Source organism: Chlorocebus sabaeus, chromosome 26, assembly GCF_047675955.1.
Source record: "Chlorocebus sabaeus isolate Y175 chromosome 26, mChlSab1.0.hap1, whole genome shotgun sequence".
Taxonomy (NCBI): domain Eukaryota; kingdom Metazoa; phylum Chordata; class Mammalia; order Primates; family Cercopithecidae; genus Chlorocebus; species Chlorocebus sabaeus.
Genome location: NC_132929.1, coordinates 28,532,301 through 28,553,184, shown reverse-complemented (window position 1 = coordinate 28,553,184; position 20,884 = coordinate 28,532,301). Strand labels below are relative to the sequence as shown.

The 20,884-nt window shown below is 40.3% G+C and overlaps 1 pseudogene; it reads left to right on the top strand.

Annotated features, from left to right (window-relative positions):
* The first annotated feature begins 596 nt into the window (after positions 1-596).
* LOC103245599 (elongation factor 1-alpha 1-like) lies at positions 597-2,313 on the top strand (annotated as a pseudogene).
* Positions 2,314-20,884: the final 18,571 nt, after the last annotated feature.

The following is a 20,884-nucleotide window of genomic DNA, read 5'->3' as shown; positions in this document are numbered from 1 at the left end:
GGAGAGAAGGAAGGAAATTATCATTTGCTGAGCTCTGCATTGGTGTATCTCATCTAATCTTCAATGACACCTGAGAGTCAAGGAGAGTAGGCAGCTGATGGGTCACAAAAGCAGCGATCAAACTTCACAGTTGTAACTTCAAAGCTCATGAATGTTCCATTGCACAAAACTCCTAAATTAGGCATTCCACTACTATAGAAGGAAGAATCAGATCTTCTGATCAGCATCAAAAAAAAATCGTATATTTAGAAAAACAACAGATATGAGTAGATTTCAGATGCAGAAAATATTTATCTTGCCATTAATACATCCAGATAGACTGCTGTGATACCATATTCTCAGAGCAGGCACGTCTTAATTGAGTTAATGACTTCCATTCATCTGCATGATTCCTCAATGATGTATTTTCCACATTATTCAGTATGTTTCACTATTGTCATTGAAAACCGAGCCAAATTAGGCAGTTTCATCAGATTTGGAGATCAGCAGCCCTTTAGCTGATACAATAAAACCATGTAAAAGAGCATATAGGGCTTTTTCGCAACGGGTTTGCCACCAGAACACAGGTGTCACGAACACTACCCCTAAAAGCCGAAATGGGAAAGGCAAAGACTTATATCAACATTGTCATCATTGGACACATAGGTTCGGGCAAGTCCACCACTACTGGCCATCTGATCTATAAATGCAGTGGCATCGACAAAAGAACCATTGAAAATTTGAGGAGGCTGCTGAGATGGGAAAGGGCTCCTTCAAGTATGCCTGGGTCTTGGATAAACTGAAAGCTGAGCGTGAACGTGGTATCACCATTCATATCTCCTTGTGGAAATTTGAGACTAGCAAGTACTATGGGACTATCATTGATGCCCCAGGACACAGAGATTTCATCAAAAATATGATTACAGGGACATCTTAGGCTGACTGTACTGTCCTAATAGTTGCTGCTGGTGTTGGTGAGTTTGAGGTTGGTATCTCCAAGAATGGGCAGACCTGAGAGCCTGCCCTTCTGGCTTATGCACTGGGTGTGAAAGAACTAATTGTTGGTGTTAACAAAATGGATTCCACCGAGCCACCCTATAGCCAGTAGAGATATGAGGAAATCATTAAGGAAGTCAGCACTTACATTAAGAAAATTGGCTAAAACCCCGACACAGTAGCATTTGTGCCAGTTTCTGATTGGAATGGTGACAACATGTTGGAGCCAAGTACTAACACGCCTTGGTTCAAGGGATGGAAAGCCACCTGTAAGGATGGCAATGCCAGTGGAACCACGCTGCTTGAGGCTCTGGACTGCATCCTGCCACCAACTCATCCAGCTGACAAGCCCTGCTTCTCCAGGATGTCTACAAAATTGGTGGTATTGGTACTGTTTCTATTGGCCAAGTGGAGACTGGTGTTCTCAAACCCTGTATGGTGGTCACCTTTGCTCCAGTCAACATTACAACTGAAGTGAAATCTGTTGAAATGCATCACGATGCTTTGAGTGAAGCTCTTCTTGGGGATAATGTGGGCTTCAATGTCAAGAATGTGTCTGTCAAGGATCTTTGTGGTGGCAACGTTGCTGGTGACAGCAAAAAAGACCCACCAATGGAAGCAGCTGGCTTCACTGCTCAGATGATTATCCTGGACCATCCAGGCCAAATCAGCCCTGGTTATGTCCCTGTACTGGATTGCCACATGCTCACATTGCTTGCAAGTTTGCTGAGCTGAAGCAAAAGATTGATCGCCATTCTGGTAAAAAGCTAGAAGATGAGCCCCAAATTCTTTTTTTTTTTTTTTTTTTTTTGAGACGGAGTCTCGCTCTGTCGCCCAGGCTGGAGTGCAGTGGTGCAATCTCCACTCACTGCAAGCTCCGCCTCCCGGGTTCCCGCCATTCTCCTGCCTCAGCCTCCCGAGTAGCTGAGACTACAGGCGTCCGCCACCTCGCCCAGCTAATTTTTTTTTTTTTTTTTTTTTTTTTTTTGGTATGTTTAGTAGAGACAGCGTTTCACCGTGTTAGTCAGGATGGTCTCGATCTCCTGACCTCGTGATCCGCCCGTCTCGGCCTCCCAAAGTGCTGGGATTACAGGCGTGAGCCACCGCGCCCGGCCCCCAAATTCTTGAAGTCTGGTGATGCCATTGTTGATATGGTTTCTGCCAAGCCCGTGTGTGTTAAGAGCTTCTCAGACCATCCACCTCTGTGTCGCTTTGCTGTTTGTGATATGAGACAGGCAGTTGTCGTGGGTGTCATAAAAGCAGTGGACAAGAAGGCTGCTGGAGCTGGCAAGGTCGCCAAGTCTGCCTAGAAAGCTTAGAAGGCTAAATGAATATTAATCCAAGTACCTGCCACCCCAGTCTTAATCAGTAGTGGAAGAATGGTCTCAGAACTGTTTGTTTCAATTGGACACTTAAGTTTAGTAGTAAAAGACTGGTTAAAGATAACAATGCATCGTAAAACATTCAGAAAGGAGAATGTTTTGTGGACCACTTTGGCTTTCTTTTTTGTGAGTGACAGTTTTAAGTTATTAGTTTTTAAAATCAGTACTTTTTAATGGAAACAACTTAGCCAAAACTTTGTCACAAAATTTTGAGACCCATTTAAAAAGTTTAATGAGAAAAAAAAAAAAAAAAGAGTATATAATGGTGTTGATATGAGAGCTTCCCAAGCCTGTTCTAGTCAATCAAAGGAGGTACTTTTACCACTTCCACTTAAAATAACAAACATTTCTACAAGAATTTCACTGCTCTCAAAGCACTATTCCTTATGCTATTGCATTTATCCTCACAGCAAACTCATGTTCAGTTAAGAAAACAGATTGCTTAAATAGTCCAAGTTCATACACACCAAGTGACAAAAATAAAATTCCAATGGAGGTCTCTTCCAGCTCAACTGCCTATACTCTTTCCATTCTACCAAAGCCTTTAGTATATTTAGGGCAAGTGATTTCTAAGAGCAAGCATCAATATTCAGGGAAAGATTGGCCCTCCCTTGAAGGAGCAGACCAGGCAAACATCCAGACCTCATAACAATTGAAGGTTTCTGGAAACGGAAAGCTGGTATGGAGGAAGATGGAGAAAGGATTTTCAGAGAGTGGGGTTTAACAACCTATTCTATCCATTAACTCACAAGCACATGTTGGGGAAGGAAATAGGCTACTCCTCCTCATTCCTCCATTTGTACATTCATTCAACACATATTTCTGAACACCCCCTCTAGGACAATATTATGCAAGCACTAAGGATACAACGGTGAATGAGACACACATAGACCTGCCCTTGTCGGGCTTACATTTATGAAGATGAGTCAGATGTTGAACAGCTAACGTCATGAGCAATCATCTCACTACCCTCAATGTAAGTGACAACTAGTTGTAAGAATGCAGTGCTACAGGAGGACTTGACCAGTGCTAAAAGGACTTGACCAGAGAGACTAAAAAAGCCCTCTCTGAGACTGAGACATGCACGTTAATATTTGAGGCAAGAGTAAATAAAAATCACAAAGCAAAACATTAGGAAATCAAGGGAATTTTCCATTCTTGCTTCCATCCTCAAGGCTCCTTCCTGCTTGGTTTCCCATGTTTTATTAGCCAAATGCCATGGCTAACAAAGCAGATGGCTACCATAATGGTGACCAGCTGAACCATCATTCAGCATTTGCCTGGTCTAACTCACAGCCTCTTTGGAGAGCTGTAAACATATAATTTTGACAGGTTAGAGGCAGCCTTACTGACATGCCTGATGGTTTTCTTCCAAGTCAGATTTTAAATCATAGCTAGTCTGGCAGGTGCTGCAGTGACCACCCCTTTCCCTTTCCTGTGTCTTTGTACAGTTCCTCACACTGAGCCAGACGTGGTCTCTACACATGAAGCCACACAAGACTCCACATCCCCTGACTTCTGTGTCCTCTCTTTTTTTTCTTAACTATTTCCTGTGCTTGGGTATTGCTATAGACTGAATTGTGTCCCCTAAACTTTCTGTGTTAAACCCCTAACTCCAAATGTGACTATATTTCGTGATGGGACATTTAGGGGGGTAATTAAGTTAAAATGAGGGCATAGGGGTGGGGCTCTGATCTAATAGAATTAGTGTCCTGATAAGGAGAGACACCAAAGAGCAATCTCTCTCCACACCCTTACAGAGGAAGGGCTTTGTGAGGACAGCGAGAAGGCACCCATCTGCAAGCCAGGAAGAGATACTTCACTAGAACGAACTCTGTTGACACCTTGATCTTGGACTTCCAGCCTCCAGAACTGTAAGAAAAAAACGTCTGTTGTTTAAGCCACCCAGTCTCTGATGTTTTTTATGGAAGCCTCAGCTGACGAGAATATAAACATGAAAAGAGAAATCTGCTGGGTATAGCACATCCATAAAAAGTGTTAATGGGGCTGTATATGAGTATTACAAAGGTAGTAATTGCACAACTTGTGCTCCCGGCTCTAGAGGCTGGGAGGAGGAAATGGCAGTAGCTGGGGGAAAAAAATCATTGAGGGGATTGTCCAGACAGGAAGACTATAACCTTCACAGTTCCCACCGCATCATTGCAGGCAAATGACAACAATTTTAGATATCTGCTTCCAAACTTTGTTTTTAAGTTATCTTCGCCATATTCTATAATTATATATTCCAGGAATGCCCTTTCTGAATAATTTTGGAATGGTTTATATCAGAAAGAGCTGCAGCCATCTAGTTCCTGGGAGCATGCTCCTCACCAGAAGACAGACAGTAGAGTCATCATTTGCTAATAAGGAATTAATCCGGAGAGAGAAGAAGCTCTAAAGAAAATATTTTGATAAGGCTTTTAGGATTTGGTAAGCCAAATTTCATGGAACTTGATATTCTTGGTAATCACAGAAATACCAGATGTAGCTATTTTCTCATCTTCAATAGTAGGAGCATTTGGGGGAAAGGGTCCAAATCATACAAGTTTATCTGTAGCTGTAGAACAAAAATTAGTCTTTCCTTGAGATAAATTGGAAGCAGACAGAATGCTTTACTTAGGATTAGGTATTCTTCTTGCAGGATAGCTAATACTGAGTAACCTGAGGGAACAGGGCATTGTACCCATCAGTTATATTCAATAATTCTGTATAATAAACCACCCTAAAACTCAGTGACATCCAACAATAAGCATTTTTGTTTCTCACTCATAAATCAGCAGGTTAGCAATGGCTTGGCTGATTTAGGCTGGACTCAGCTGCAGGTTGGATTCAGGTCTGCTCCACCTCCCTCCATCCTCCTTAGACACAGTAGCTACCCAGACATATTATTCTCATCGAAAAATTGGAAGCACAAGAAGACAAGCACAACTCCAGCAAGACACTTTAAGCCTTTTCTTTAAGTCTTGGTCAAAGCAAATCACACAACTAGGCCCAAGATCCAAGTGCAGGCAGGGAAGGACACCTCACCCACCATGAGGCCAAAGCAAGTTATAGGGCCAAGCCCAACATCAACAGGTTGGGAAAATTTACTTCTCCAGTGTGGGAAAGGTAGGGAGGAGAGTGAATATTTGCTTAACTATAATCTAACTAACCACAGAGATATTATTATCTCTATTTTACAACTAGGAAAACAGATCACTCACCCAAACTGCAGAGCTAGGATATGAACCCAAGCTTATATTTTTTCCAAAGTTCCTATTCTTTCCATCCTGCTACCCTCTATGTAATGGAAAGGAAAATATAGCGAAACATTGTCATAGCAGCAATAGGCAGCAAGGGATTGAAGGGACATGGTTATAAACTAGTACAGGGGTTGGGGCTTGGGGTGCCCAGTGGTGGAAACAACAGATAGAAGCTAGTCTATCAAACACATGTTTATTTCATCCATTGAAAAAAATATATTTACTGATCGCCCACAATGCACTAGGTACTGTGGTAGGCATTGGGATTTGTCTTCCCAGACAGGCATCTGTCAATGCTTGATGAAAACTGGTTCAGTGAAACCAAGTTTTACAGGCTGTGCCAATGTCCTTCCAGATCCTTTGGAGAGCATGTTCCCTTCTGCACACCTTGCCATCTAATACCAAACTGCCAGACCTAACCCCCACCAAGACCTCCTCTACCCCCCAATCCCTCCTCCACCACAAGCCAGCTCAGCACCTTTAAGCTGCCTGATAATATTTGGTGTTATTATTTATGCCAAATGATAAATAAAAGCTTTATCACATCTTAAATATAAATAGTTCATGCAAATCTATAAGAAATATATAAGTACCCTATAGAAAAATATCAATAAGATCATGACTACTCAATGAACAACAGAAAAAGAAAATCATGAAAAAAATGTTTAACTGTAAGTGTCCATCAGCCAAGACCAGGCATCACAAGACCATTCTGACATGTAGCCCATACTGGAATAACTTCTTAAGCCAGTTGGCATTTTCTACCCCTACTAGTAGTACCCTCCCTACTACAGTTTTTGTACCATATCTCTTACCACCACACTCTCACCCTTACAAATATACACATCCTCAGCTCTCCTGACTACAATCTCTGCTGGTCCAAAAACTGTTTCAATAATAAATTATTCGATTACTTCATACAGCCCATATTGTGCTCAGCTACCTTGCAGTCTAGTCTTGCCTTAAGTAATTTAAATATTTCCTGAAGTCACTCAAGACTTTACTCATAAGACACAGCAAAGCTTTTTAAAATCCATTTCTCCTTATCCCACTTGTCTCTAATATTTCTTTCTTCTCTCTGCCTCTAAACTCTCCACACAATTCTCTGGAATCCAGCCTCCATGGATTCCATTTTTCTGATCTTCCCCTGCACTCCATCCTTTTATTCTATCAGTGCCCTAGGACCTATTCAGTGAGCCAGATGCTGTTGGCCTCATGGTCTTGGTTGCTCGCACTGCCCTAAAATGCTCTTCACCTGGATGCCCACTGTTCCTCCTTCAGGCCTTTATGCAAACGCCACCTTTGCTGTGAGGCCTTTTCAGCCCATCCCAGGGAAAACGGCATGTTCCCATCCCACACTTGCTACTCCCTGTCCTCCTTCCCTGCTTTCTCTATAATTGTAGCATGTATTTGCATCTGATATGCTATCCATTTTATTTCTTTGTTTACCTTTTATCTCCCCTCAGTGGAGTGCAAGACACATGAAGGTGGGGGGATGTCGTCTGTTTTGCTCACTGCTGTGTCCCCAGTAAAGTGCCTGGCACTTAGGGTGCCTTCAAAAATGTGTATTCACCCATTATGTTTGTTCTGCATAATAAAGGACTAAGAAGAAACTGGCAAAATTGATGATGATGGAGGCGATGAAAGGGAGGGAAATTGTGGAAACTCCGCGTGTAATATCTTTTCTCTTTGTTTACTTTTTTGCACTGTAGCACTGTCCTTGGACTGACCCAGCCTGCAGGATACTCCTACCAATACAGGCACCTGCCCACCTGTCTCTTCTGGACCACCCTATAATCACTCCGTGTTCCTTTGTTCCCCCCATGTTCCTTAGTGATCTGAACCTGTTCTGTTTCATCCTCTCGGGAAGAGGTTATATCTTTGTTCATTTTTGATACGTTAAGGCTACAATTCCAGTGACCCTTTATAGTGCAGTGTGGTGTGCCTGGGGTTATTCTTAAAGGACTTCCCACAGAGACAGGGCTTTACCCATAGGAATAAGTCTCTAATGGTTAGAAATTATGGCCTCCAAGCCAAGATATACACCTGAGACACCATCAGCCATAACTCCTCTGGAGAAAAGCAGCTCATTTTTATGCCATATGAGAGGACTTTCTCTGTCATGGAAACAAGGTCATCCAAATAGACAATAAGATCACTGATCTCTGTGACGTGACCATGGAGAAACACCAAAGTGCTCTGCCCTCAATGTAATGCCATTAGAATGTTTCTGAGCACAGACATGTCCTGAAATATAGTTGAGAGATTATCAACAGATGTATATTTTACCCTTGTTCTTCCTAGCTCTCATTTACCATAGATAATTGGGAATTGACTGAATCAGATGGACAGTAAATAGAATGTCAATTTATTTCTACTAAAATCCAATCAACTGCTTATACTCCTCTCTTTCCTCGTCCATTTGTTTACACTATTAGGTAAAAAAAAAAATAAGGTACATATGTATAAAAATATATAACTTACATAACTAGAAGTCTAAAGTTAAATTTTAAAGCACCAAGAAAAAATTATAGGTGAATACTTACCTGACCTATGTGAAGGAAAAAATATTTAATCAAAAAAAGAAAGAAAGAAACAGCATTGGAAAAGATGTTTTCTTTCAAAATATAAAACTTCATAACTATTATTTATACCAAAAGGTGAAAAGCTTTAATGCATTTTATATATAAAGAGTTCCTATAAATAAATAAGAAATACATCAGCAACCTGTAGAAAAAAAAATAGAAAAAATAATAGTCAATAAAAAAATGAATAAATAATAAAAAATGTTTAACTTCAGCAATAATCAAGAATGTGCACACATAAGCAAGATGAGTCCTCAACAAAATACTAGCAAACCAAATTCAACGGTGCACAGAAAAGATCATATACCATAATCAAGCAAGATTTATCCCTGGGGTGCAAGGATAGCTCTGCATACACAAATCAATCAATGTAATATACAACATTAACATAATGAATGATTTTTTAAAATCACACAATCATCTGAATAAATGCAGGAAGAGCATTTGACAAAATTCAGCACGTTTTTATGATTAATAACACTCAACAAACTAAGTATTGAAGGAATGTATCTCACATAATAAAAGCTATATATAAAAAGCCCATAAACTAAAAGCTTTTCCTCTAAGATCAGGAATAAGGCTAGGCTATCATCTCTTACTACTTCTGCTCAACATAGTATTAAAAGTCCTAACCAGAGTAATTAGGCAAGTAAAAGAAATTAAAAGCTTCCAAATTGAAGAAAAGATGTAAAATTGTCTCTGTCTGTAGATGACATGATCCTATACACAGCAAACCCTAAAGGCTTCACAGAAAAACTCTTAGAACTAATAAATGAATTTGGTAATGCTGCAGGATACAAAGTTGAGATTTTAAAAAATCAATCGCATTTTTATATACTAACAAATGACCCAAAAGAAAATTAAGAAAACAATCTCATTTATAGTAGCATTTAAAAGAATGAAATACATACAAATAAATTTAACCAAGGATGTGAAAGACTTGTACACTGAAAACTACAACACATTGATGAAAGAAATTTAAAAAGAGACAAAGAAATGGAAAAAAAACTCATGTTCATACACTGGAAGAATTAATGTTGTAAAAACGTTAAAAGCGATCTACAGATGCAATTATATTTCCAAGAGAATCCCAATGGCATTTCTCACAGAAACAGAAAAAAAAAAATCCTAAAATTCATGTGAAAAAACAAAAGGTCCAGAGTAACCATCATAATCAAAGCTGGAGGCATCATATTTCCTGACTTAAAGACATATTACAAAGCTACAGTAATTCAAACAGCATGGTACTGGCATAAATACAGACATACAAACTAATGAAACAGAATGGAGAGTCCAGAAATAAATCCATGAATATACTGTCAACTGATGTTCAATAAAGAATACATGATGGAGGAAAATGATCTCTTTAACACATGGTGATGGAATAACAGTATCCCAGAGGCAAAAGGATGAAATTGGATCCCTAACTTGTACTATACACAAAAATCAATTCAAAATAGGTTAAAGACTTAAATGTAAACCTGAAACTGTAAGACTTCTAGAAGAAAAAATACAGGAAAATCTTCATGAAATTGGTGTTGAGAATTTTTTGCAAATGATACCAAAAACACAGATAACGAAAGCAAAAACAGACAAATGAGCACAACAGCAAACTAAAACTCTTCTTCCCAGTAAAAATAAACTAATCAACAAATAAACCAAGTGAAAAGACAACCCATGGAATGGGAGAAAATACATACATCTAATAAGGTGTAATTCTCAAAATACATAAAGAACTCCTCTTACAATTCAATAGCAAAATAATAATAATAACCTAACTAAAAAGTAGGAAATTGACCTGAATAAATATTTCTCCAAAGAAGACATACAAATATTCAATAGATACATGGAAAAGTGTCAACACCATTAATCATCAGGGAAATGGAAATCAAAACCACAATGAGATATCACTGCACACATGTTAAGATGGCTATTATCAAAAAGAACAAAACAAGTGTTGGCAAGAATGTGGAAAAATTGGAATCCTTGTACATTGTTGTGGGAATGGAAAATGGTGCAACCACTATAGAACTACCGTATGATCCAGCAATCCCACTTCTGGGTATGTATCCAAAGGAAATGAAATCAGCATATCAAAGAGATATCTGCAATCCCATGTTTGCTGCAACATTATTCAGAATACCCAAGGTATAAAAACAACCCTAATGTCCACCAACAGACAAATGGGTAAAGAAAATGTAGTATACATATATAATGAAATATTATTCAGCCTTAAAAAAAGAGGAAGTCCTACCACTTGCAACAACATGGAGAGACCTGGAAAACATTATGCAAAGTGAGATAAATCTATCACAAAAGGACAAATACTGCATGATTCCACTTACATGAGGTATCTAAAATAGTCAAACTTCTAGAAGCTAAAAATAGAGTGACAGTTTCCAGGGAATAGGGTGAAGGTGAAATGGGAAGTCATTCAATGGGTACAAAGTTACAGTTATACAAAATAAATAAATTCTAGATATCTACTGTATGACATAGTATCTGCAGTTAACAATATAGTGTTGTGCACTTAAAAATTTGCTAAGAGGTAGGTCTCGTGTTAAATTCTTGCTCATATCACAAAAAATTATTGGGACAAGACCCACGCGAAGATGGCCAAATAGGAACAGCTCCAGCCTCCAGCTCCCAGAGTGAGCCACAGAGAAGACGGGTGATTTCTGCATTTCCAACTGAGGTACCAGATTCATCTCACTGGGGCGTGTTGGACAGTGGGTGCAGCCCAACGAGTGAGAGCCTAAGCAGGGCGAGGCATCGCCTCACCCAGGATATGCAAGGGGGAAGGGAATTCCCTTTCCTAGCCAAGGGAAGCCATAACACACAACACCTGGAATATTGGGTCACTCCCACCCTAATACTGCGCTTTACCAAGTTTTAGCAAATGGCACATCAGGAGATTATATCCCACACCTGGCTCAGAGGGTCCCACGCCCACGGAGCCTCCCTCATTGCTAGCACAGCAGTCTGAGATCTAACTGCAAGGCAGCATCAAGGCTGGGGGAGGGGTGCCCGCCATTGCTGAGGCTTATAGGTAAACAAAGCAGCCAGGAAGTTCGAACTGGGTGGAGCCCATCACAGAAGGAGGCCTGCCTGCCTCTGTAGACTCCACCTCTGGGGACAGGGCATAGCCAAACAAAAAGCAGCAGAAACCTCTGCAGATATAAATGTCCCTGTCTGACAGCTTTGAAGAGAGTAGTGGTTTTCCCAGCATGGAGTTTGAGATCTGAGAATGGACAGACTGTGTGCTCAAGTAGGTCCCTGACCCCCGAGTAGCCTAACTGGGAGACATCCCACGCTAGGGGTAGACTGACACATCACACTTCACACAGCCAGGTACACCTCTGAGACGAAGCTTCCAGAGGAACGATCAGACAGCAACATTTGCTGTTCAGCAACATTCACTCTTCTGCAGCCTCCCCTGCTGATACCCAGGTAAACAGGGTCTGGAGTGGACCTCGAGCAAACTCCAACAGACCTGCAGCTGAGGGTCCTGACTGTTAGAAGGAAAAATAACAAACAGAAAGGACATTCACACCAAAACCCCATATGTATGTCACCATCATCGAAGACCAAAGGTAGATAAAACCACAAAGATGGGGGAAAAGCAGCAAAGAAAAGCTGGAAATTCCAAAAGTCAGAGTGTCTCTCCCACTCCAAAGGAACGCAGCTCCTCGCCAGCAACGGAACAAAGCTGGATGGAGAATGACTTTGACAAGTTGAGAGAAGATTTCAGACAATTAAACTTCTCCAAGCTAACAGAGGAATTACGAACCCTGCGCAAAGAAACTAAAAACCTTGAAAAAAGCTTTGATGAATGGCTAACTAGAATAACCAATGCAGAGAAGTCCTTAAAGAAACTGATACAGATGAAACCATGACATGAGAACTATGTGACAAATACACAATAGATCAATAACAGGCTCTGAAATTGAGGCAATAATTAATAGCCTACCAACCAAAAAAAGTCCAGGACCAGACAGAGTCACAGCCGAATTCTACCAGAGGCACAAGGAGGAGCTGGTACCATTAATTCTGAAATTGTTCCAGTCAACGGAAACAGAGGGAATCCTCCCTAACTCATTTTATGAGGCCAACATCATCCTGATACCAAAGCCTGGCAGAGACACAACAAAAAAACAGAATTTTAGACCAATATCCCTGATGAACATTGATACAAAAGTCCTCAATAAACTACAGCAAACCGAATCCAGTAGCACATCAAAAAGCTTATCCACTATGATCAAGTTGATTTCATCCCGGGGATGCAAGGCTGGTTCAACATATGCAAATCAATAAACGTAATCCAGCATATAAACAGAACCAAAGACAAAAACCACATGATTATCTCAATAGATGCAGAAAAGGCCTTTGACAAAATTCAACAGCCCTTCATGCTAAAAACTCTCAATAAATTCGGTATTGATGGAACGTATCTCAAAATAATAAGAGCTATTTATGACAAACCCACAGCCAATATCATACCAAATGGGCAAAAACTGGAAGCATTCCCTTTGAAAACTGGCACAAGACAGGGATGCCCTCTCTCACCACTCCTATTCAACATAGTGTTGGAAGTTCTGGCCAGGGCAATCAAGCAAGAGAAAGAAATAAAAGGTATTCAATTAGGAAAAGAGGAAGTCAAATTGTCCCTGTTTGCAGATGACATGATTGTGTATTTAGCAAACCCCATCGTCACGGCCCAAAATCTCCTTAAGCTGATAAGCAACTTCAGCAAAGTCTCAGGATACAAAATCAATGTGCAAAAGTCACTATCATTCTTATACACCAATAACAGACAAACAGAGAGCCAAATCATGAGTGAACTCCCATTCACAATTGCTTCAAAGAGAATAAAATGCCTAGGAATCCAACTTAAAAGGGATGTGAAGGACCTCTTCAAGGAGAACTACAAACCACTGCTCAATGAAATAAAAGAGGACACAAACAAATGGAAGAACATTCTATGCTCATGGATAGGAAGAATCAATCTCGTGAAAATGGCCATACTGCCCAAGGTAATTTATAGATTCAATGCCATCCCCATCAAGCTACCAATGAGTTTCTTCACAGAATTGGAAAAAACTACTTTAAAGTTCATATGGAATGAAAAAGGAGCCTGCCTTGCCAAGACAGTCCTAAGCCAAAAGAACAAAGCTGGAGGCATCACGCTACCTGACTTTAAACTATACTACAAGGCTACAGTAACCAAAACAGTATGGTACTGATACCAAACCAGAGATACAGACCAATGGAACAGAACAGAGCCCAAAGAAATAATACCACACATCTACAACCATTTGATCTTTGACAAACCTGTCAAAAACAAGAAATGGGGAAAGGATTCCCAATTTAATAAATGGTGCTGGGAAACTGGTTAGCCATAAGTAGAAAGCTGAAACTGGATCCCTTCCTTACACTTTATATAAAAATTAATTCAAGATGGATTAGAGACCTAAATGTTAGACCTAAAACCATAAAAACCCTAGAAGAAAATCTAGGCAATACCATTCAGGACGTAGGCATGGGCAAGGACTTCATGTCTAAAACACCAAAAACAATGGCAACAAAAGCCAAAATTGACAAATGGGATCTAATTAAACAAAAGAGCATCTGCACAGCAAAGGAAACTACCATCAGAGTGAACAGGCAACCTACAGAATGGGAGAAAATGTTTACAATCTACTTATCTGACAAAGGGCTAATATCCAGAACCTACATAGAACTCAAACAAATTTACAAGAAAAAAACAACCCCATGAAAAAGTGGGCAAAGGATATGAACAGACACTTCTCAAAAGAAGACATTTATGCAGCCAACAGATACATGAAAAAATGCTCATCATCACTGGCCATCAAAGAAATGCAAATCAAAACCACAATGAGATACCATCTCACACCAATTAGAATGGTAATCATTAAAAAGTCAGGAAACAACAGGTGCTGGAGAGGATTTGGAGAAATAGGAACACCTTTACAGTGTTGGTGGGACTGTAAACTAGTTCAGCCATTGTGGAAGACAGTGTGGCGATTCCTCAAGAATCTAGAACTAGAAATACCATTTGACCCAGCCATCCCATTACTGGGTATATACCCAAAGGATTATAAATCCTGCTGCTATAAAGACACATGCACACGTATGTTTATTGCGGCACTATTCACAATAGCAAAGACTTGGAACCAACCCAAATGTCCATCAATGACAGACTGGATAAAGAAAATGTGGCATGTATACACCATGGAATACTATGCAACCATAAAAAAGGATGAGTTCATGTCCTACATAGGGACATGGATGCAGCTGGAAACCATCATTCTCAGCAAACTGTCACAAGAACAGAAAACCAAACATTGCATGTTCTCACTCATAGGTGAGAACTGAACAATAAGAACAGTTGGACACAGGAAGGGGAAACATCACACCCTGGGGCCTGTCGTGGGATGGGGGGAGGGAGGAGGGATAGTATTAGGAGATATACCTAATTTAAATAACAAGTTAATGGGTGCAGCACACCAACATGGCACGTGTATACATATGTAACAAACCTGCATGTAGTATACATGTACCCTAGAACTTAAAGTTTAATAAAAAATATAAATAAATTTAGAAAAAGTATTGGGACACAAAGTAACTTTTGGAGATAACAGATATGTTTACTACCTCGGTTATGGTGATGATAGCCCAGGTATATGCACATGTTCAAATTCATAAAATTGTATACATTAAATATATCCAGTTTTGTATATCAATTAAAATCTCAATAAAGCTATAAAAAAAAAAGATGGTGTTTTCTGCCTATTCAACCCATAAGGTTTTTTAATAATTATACTCAATATCAATGATGATACAGCAAAATAAATATTTTTATATAATGTTACTGAAAAACTAACGTTGCCTTTCTGAGAGGGTGATTTAGTAATCTATGAGTATTCATATTTTTATATAATAATATCCCTACTAATTTATTCTAAGGAAATAATCGGAGATTTGCATAAATATTTATTTATAGCAATGTTTGTTTACTATAGTGTTCTTTATGTTTGAAAGACCCTAAATAGAAACACTGTTATTTATATCGAAAACACCTAAAATTAACAATAAAGGAAGGCTAAGCAAATGGTAACAGTCATACTGTGCAATCATTGAATATATTTAATTATGACAGACTGTACTTTGCAAAAATGACTGCAGCAACATTTCTGGCCCATGTGCCCTTCCAAAGCCTTGCCATTTCCCATTTGTAGCAGGTTAAGTAATAGCTCACATTTGGAGAGACATTTGAAGATGCAAGGCTGCTGGCCTTAAAGATGGAGGATGGGGCCACAAACCAAGGACTGAGAGCAGCCTCTAGAAGCCGGAAAAGCAAGGAAATGGATTCCTCTCTCAAGCCTCCAGAGAAGACAGCCCTGCCAACACCTTGATTTGGCCCAGTAAAACCCATTTCAGATTTCTGACCTTCAAAACTGTAAGATAATAAATCCCTGTTGCTTTAAATTTGTAGTAATATGTTAAATCAGTGATAGGAAACTAACACAGTACTTGAGAGGTCCATATCTCAAAGGGAAACATATGTCTCTCCTTGAAACTGCGTGGGCTTTTGAGACTGCCTTGGTGAACAGCATGTGGTAAGGAAATGCTATGTGACTTCCAAGACAAGGTCACCACATAAAAGGTGAGTTGGCATTACCCTGGCCTTTCTTTACAGATATGCACTTTTGGACCTGGGCTGTCATGTAAGGAACATGGCCATCCTGAAGCCACCATGCAGGAGAGAGAACATCACAGAAAGAAATGTTTAAAAACTTAGCTGTTCCAACCTTCTGCTGTTTAAGCTTTTCCAGCCTAGACAGCAGACCTGCGAGTAAGCAACCTTCAGACAACTAGCCCAAGCTACCACCTGACTGCAACTGCATGAAAGGTTCTGAGCAAGAACTACTTAGCGGAGCCTAGTTAACTTCCAGAACCATGACAGACAATAAAAACATGATTCCGTTGTTATATGCCATTAGGTTTTGGGGCGGTTTATTGAGCATCAATAGATAACCAATACACTAATGATAAAAAGAAATGCTCAGAATATAATACCAAGTTCAAAAGTACAGAAAACCAGATTCTGTATGTTCTCACTTATAAGTGGGAGCTAAATGAGAACACATTAACACATAGAGGGGAACAACAGACACTGGGGCCTGTCAGAGGGTGGAGGATGGGAGGAGGCAGAGGATCAGGAAAAATAACTAAGGAGTACTAGGCTCAATACCTGGGTGATGAAATAACCTGTACAGCAAACCCCCCATGACACATGTTTACCTATGTAACAACCCTGTACATGTATCCCTGAACTTAAAATAAAAGTTAAAGTGATCTCATTGTTCAGTTCCCACCTATGAGTGAGAACATGCGGTGTTTGGTTTTCTGTGCTTGCAATAATTTGCTGAGAATGATGGTTTCCAGCTGTATCCATGTCCCTACAAAGGACACAAACTCATCCTTTTTTATGGCTGCATAGTATTCCATGGTGTATATGTGCCACATTTTCTTAATCCAGTCTGTCACTGATGGACATTTGGGTTGATACAATGATCACTTGGACTCGGGAAGGGGAACATCATACACCTGGGCCTATCGTGGGGAGGGGGGAGGGTAGAGGGATTGCATTGGGAGTTATACCTGATGTAAATGGCAAGTTGATGGGTGCTGACAAGTTGATGGGTGCAGCACGCCAACATGGCACAAGTATACCTATGTAACAAACCTGCATGTTATGCACATGTACCCTAGAACTTAAAGTATAATAATAAAAATTAAAAATTAAAAAATAAAAATTAAAAAAAGTTTTAAAAAAAACAAAATTTTTAAGTAGGCTACATGCTAAAGTAAGTGTGTGTGTGTGTGTATACAGAAAAAAACTTGGAGTTACCAATATGCATTTAGTGGTTATCTGTTTGTCCTGAGTGAAGACATTAATATCTTTATAGTTTTCTATATGTCCAAACAAATACTTCTCTATACAGTAAACAAGCATTACTTTGGTAACCAGGGAAAAATATTTTTAAGCCCTTTAAATACTATTACTTCTAAATCTATCACAAATGTAAAAAACATGTGAGCACATCCTGTGTGTGAACACATGTATGTGCATCTCCAAGATAAAATCAAGAGGGGAAGGGGCTACTTGATTATTCTGAGCAAGAACATGAACCTTTAAACCCTGCTTTTATTCTTCCTTTTCCTACAGAGGAGATGGCAGCAAATACCTTCTAATGTGAAGTCCAATTCCTAATCCTTTTAGCCACTCCCAATTCAACTATAATTGACTGATGCAACTAGGCTTGGATTCTGTTCTGTGACACAGATAAGAGATTATCTGTAGCTTCTCCTGGACAGAGGAATATCAGCCACTCCCTTTAGAATTACCCCCTTTCTCTGTGCATAGTGCCTAAAAAGCACCCCGTTTTTGCTGTCCCTGATTCTAAGTATCTCGGAAAGATGAGTCCTTGGAGAAGGGTCGGGGGTGAGATGAGAGAATGGAAAGGAGGTGGAGATCCGTGGTCCTAGGATGCTACAGTGTCCCATTTAATTATCATGGAAACCCCGTGGGGCATAATTAACAATCCCTTTTTACAAATGAGAGCATTGAGGCTCAGAAAGATTAAGCAATTTACTCAAGTCAAAGAGCTAGTAAGTGGCATAGCTAAACTTCTAATACAAAGTTTCTTATCATGGTAAAACTACACCTCTTTTCCTTCACCTCAATTTCCTAGTACCTACTTCAGAGTTGTAGTGTGTGTTAAATTATTAAGTATACACATGGAATCTTATCATTTCATATTAAGCAGAGCAATGTCTCCCACGTGAGGACCCTATAGTAGTGTTAGCTGTCATCTGAGTCGTTATGAATCAAGATCATACAGAGGGCACAGGTGGGCACTGGAGACTGTCAACGGTCCTCCCTGCAGAGATCCCGCACTCTGCACCCCACCATTTCAAGGTGGGGCACAACCTACCCAGTGCTGGTTGTTTCTCCATGAAAACTAAAGCCGGGTCTGGCGCTCACAAAGCAGCAGCCTAGCGACCCACCCCAGACACGCATTCTCCTTGCTGTTTTTCAAAGAGCACAATAGCTCTCACACAGTCCAAGGACTATCATTAAAAGTCAGCCTCTCCGGAACGTGCCGATTCTGGTGGCGCTGACAAGTGATGGCGGGAGGAGGGGCTCCCCCACCCCAAACCCCGCGCACAAACTGGCTGTTTCTATAAAATAAATGAGGAAGGAAATGGTGTTGCGTTGGGATCTGCCTTCTAAATGCACTGAAAACTGAGGCTCCCGTCTTTTGGCATTTCCTAAAAGGCCTCTGGAGCTTTCCTTGCCAAGCCTCGATATTGAGAGTACTTTTAGCTGTTTAAGCCTTCCTCTTCTAACAGGGGTCAAAGGGCTGGAAAGATCTTCTCAAAAGGATAGAGAAGGAATCATTAAAAGGGAGGAGAAGGAAAGTGACAGAAGGTCAGCCTCCTTTTTCCTAATGGGTGCGTCCCTGAGGGGTCAGGCCCAGTGGCCGCCTGCTGCACAGGCACCTGGCTTCCGAAAACCTGCAGCAATTTGATTAACACTGCCCTAAGAGGGGAACCAGAGGAAGCTCAAAGGAGCAGCCCACGGAGGGTGTGGGGAAGAGAGTAAACACAATAGAAATCTGATTGTGATAAGTAAATTTCATTGATCGCATTAACATAAAACGATAGTGTTTCAGTAAACCAGAGAGAGCAAGCACTTGAAATCATTGTGTTTTGAGTCTTTCATAAAGCTTATTTCCTTCACATATAAATTTGACCCAAAAATGTGACATTGCATAGCAAGAAGCTTTGTATAAGGACTGGTTTGGGATTAAAACTCATCTTTGCATGCAACGCAAGCACACAAATAGTGAAGGTTTTCACTGATTTTTAGTCAACAAGCAATAAACTGCATTTGCACCCACACACCTACTCCTAACACCCCATCTGGTAACATTTCCACGTTTCAAGGAAAGAAATCAATAGCAATAATCCGTGAGGGACTCACAGGGTGTCTATTTTTTTTTTTTTATCACACTGCCATTTGAAAAAATTTTCACCTATCTACTTAAAACAAAATATTGTTATTTTTGTATGTTCACATGGAAATCTCGACATTATTACCAGGGAAAAAGAATTAGAGGGGAAAGGGAGATGAGTCAATTAAAACAAATGTGAGAAAATATGTTCAAAACACACGTTTTTAACAACACAGGTTGTATTTGAACAACTCAAGCAATCATCAATGCACAAGCTGAAAATCCCCAATAAACCCACATATTGAAAATTATATTTTGACTCTGTTTCTATGGAAAGAGCAGCTAAGATGCATGTTGATGTCACTTCTCAGAGGGAAAAGCCATCCTGCTTTCAACTTGCCGTGCAGGGAGAAGACACCATCCCCAAACCCCGAAATTTAGAACTATGTCATCACTGATTTTCTGTGCAAGAAGGAAATATGATTCTTTGTTACTGCTCTTATTTATTGCAGACCTTGTCTGGAATCTGGTATTGAAGCCGCGCTTGATGAGTTGCCGCCTTGAACTCTCCCACTGATCAATGCCGGCGCTGCTGCTGCATGAAAGAATAGCTTTCCCGAGGAGCCACTATCACCGGAAACCAGTTACCCAACACGCTTTTTGAAAAATGGGCCGGAGCCTTGTATGCTTAAGCTTCGAAACATGTTCCCACCCCCACCCCCCAAAAAAAGGCAAATGGTGACTGACCATCTGAAAATTGGAATGTTACAAGAGCAAGAGGTAAGGTCGAAAGCAGAAATCCTCCTTTCTGTAAAATGATCAGACACCATGGGATGAAAACATGCGGGGAAAAGGAAAGCTAATATGAAGTGAGAGGACAGGAATCATATTTCTTCTCAGCAGGGTGACAAATAAAAAGTTGCCTTTCCTTTTCTGTGCAAATAAACTTTACTTTAGGAATTGTGGCAGCAGGTTGGTCTCCCATAAAATAGCTTTTATCTGCTGTGGTGACAACCCAAGGCAGGGAGGGGTTAGAGGCAGGGTAATTGCCATCGTTTCCATTATTTTTATCAATATTTTTGTTATTTTGTGGACAGATTGCAGGAGAAGTCTTGACAAATACTATTAGGAATGGGGCTAAGAGAAAGGGTTTAATCCAATTCTTGAGCAGTTCATGTGGAAAGTATGTGTCACTGGAGTAAGCTGGGACAAAATCCTCAAATAGACCCAGGTTGGTCTCTGTAAAAACCCCAGGCTCTCTACACCCTCTACGCTTTAGGGGCTTCCCAAGTGGGATGCCCGTGATGAAAACATCCACCGGGAAGAAAGTGGCTTTTGAAAAAGAAGTACAATAAGCCATCCACGGCTGTTGAAAGCCAGTGCTTTCTGGAGGGCCACAACCAACCACCAAAACCTATGAGCAATCAGACCCACAAACCATGAAACTCCATCTATCTTAAGAAATGAAACAAGAATAAGATCTGAGCTTCACTAAGGTTAACCCAACTACCTTCACCAACTATCCATCTTTCTGGGCTTTTCCCAGGCAATAAGTACTTTAAACAATTAGTAATCCTAGCTGGGCATGGTGGCTCACGTCCACAGTTCCAGCACTTTGGGAGGCCAAGGCAGGAGGGTAGCTTGAGCCCAGGAGT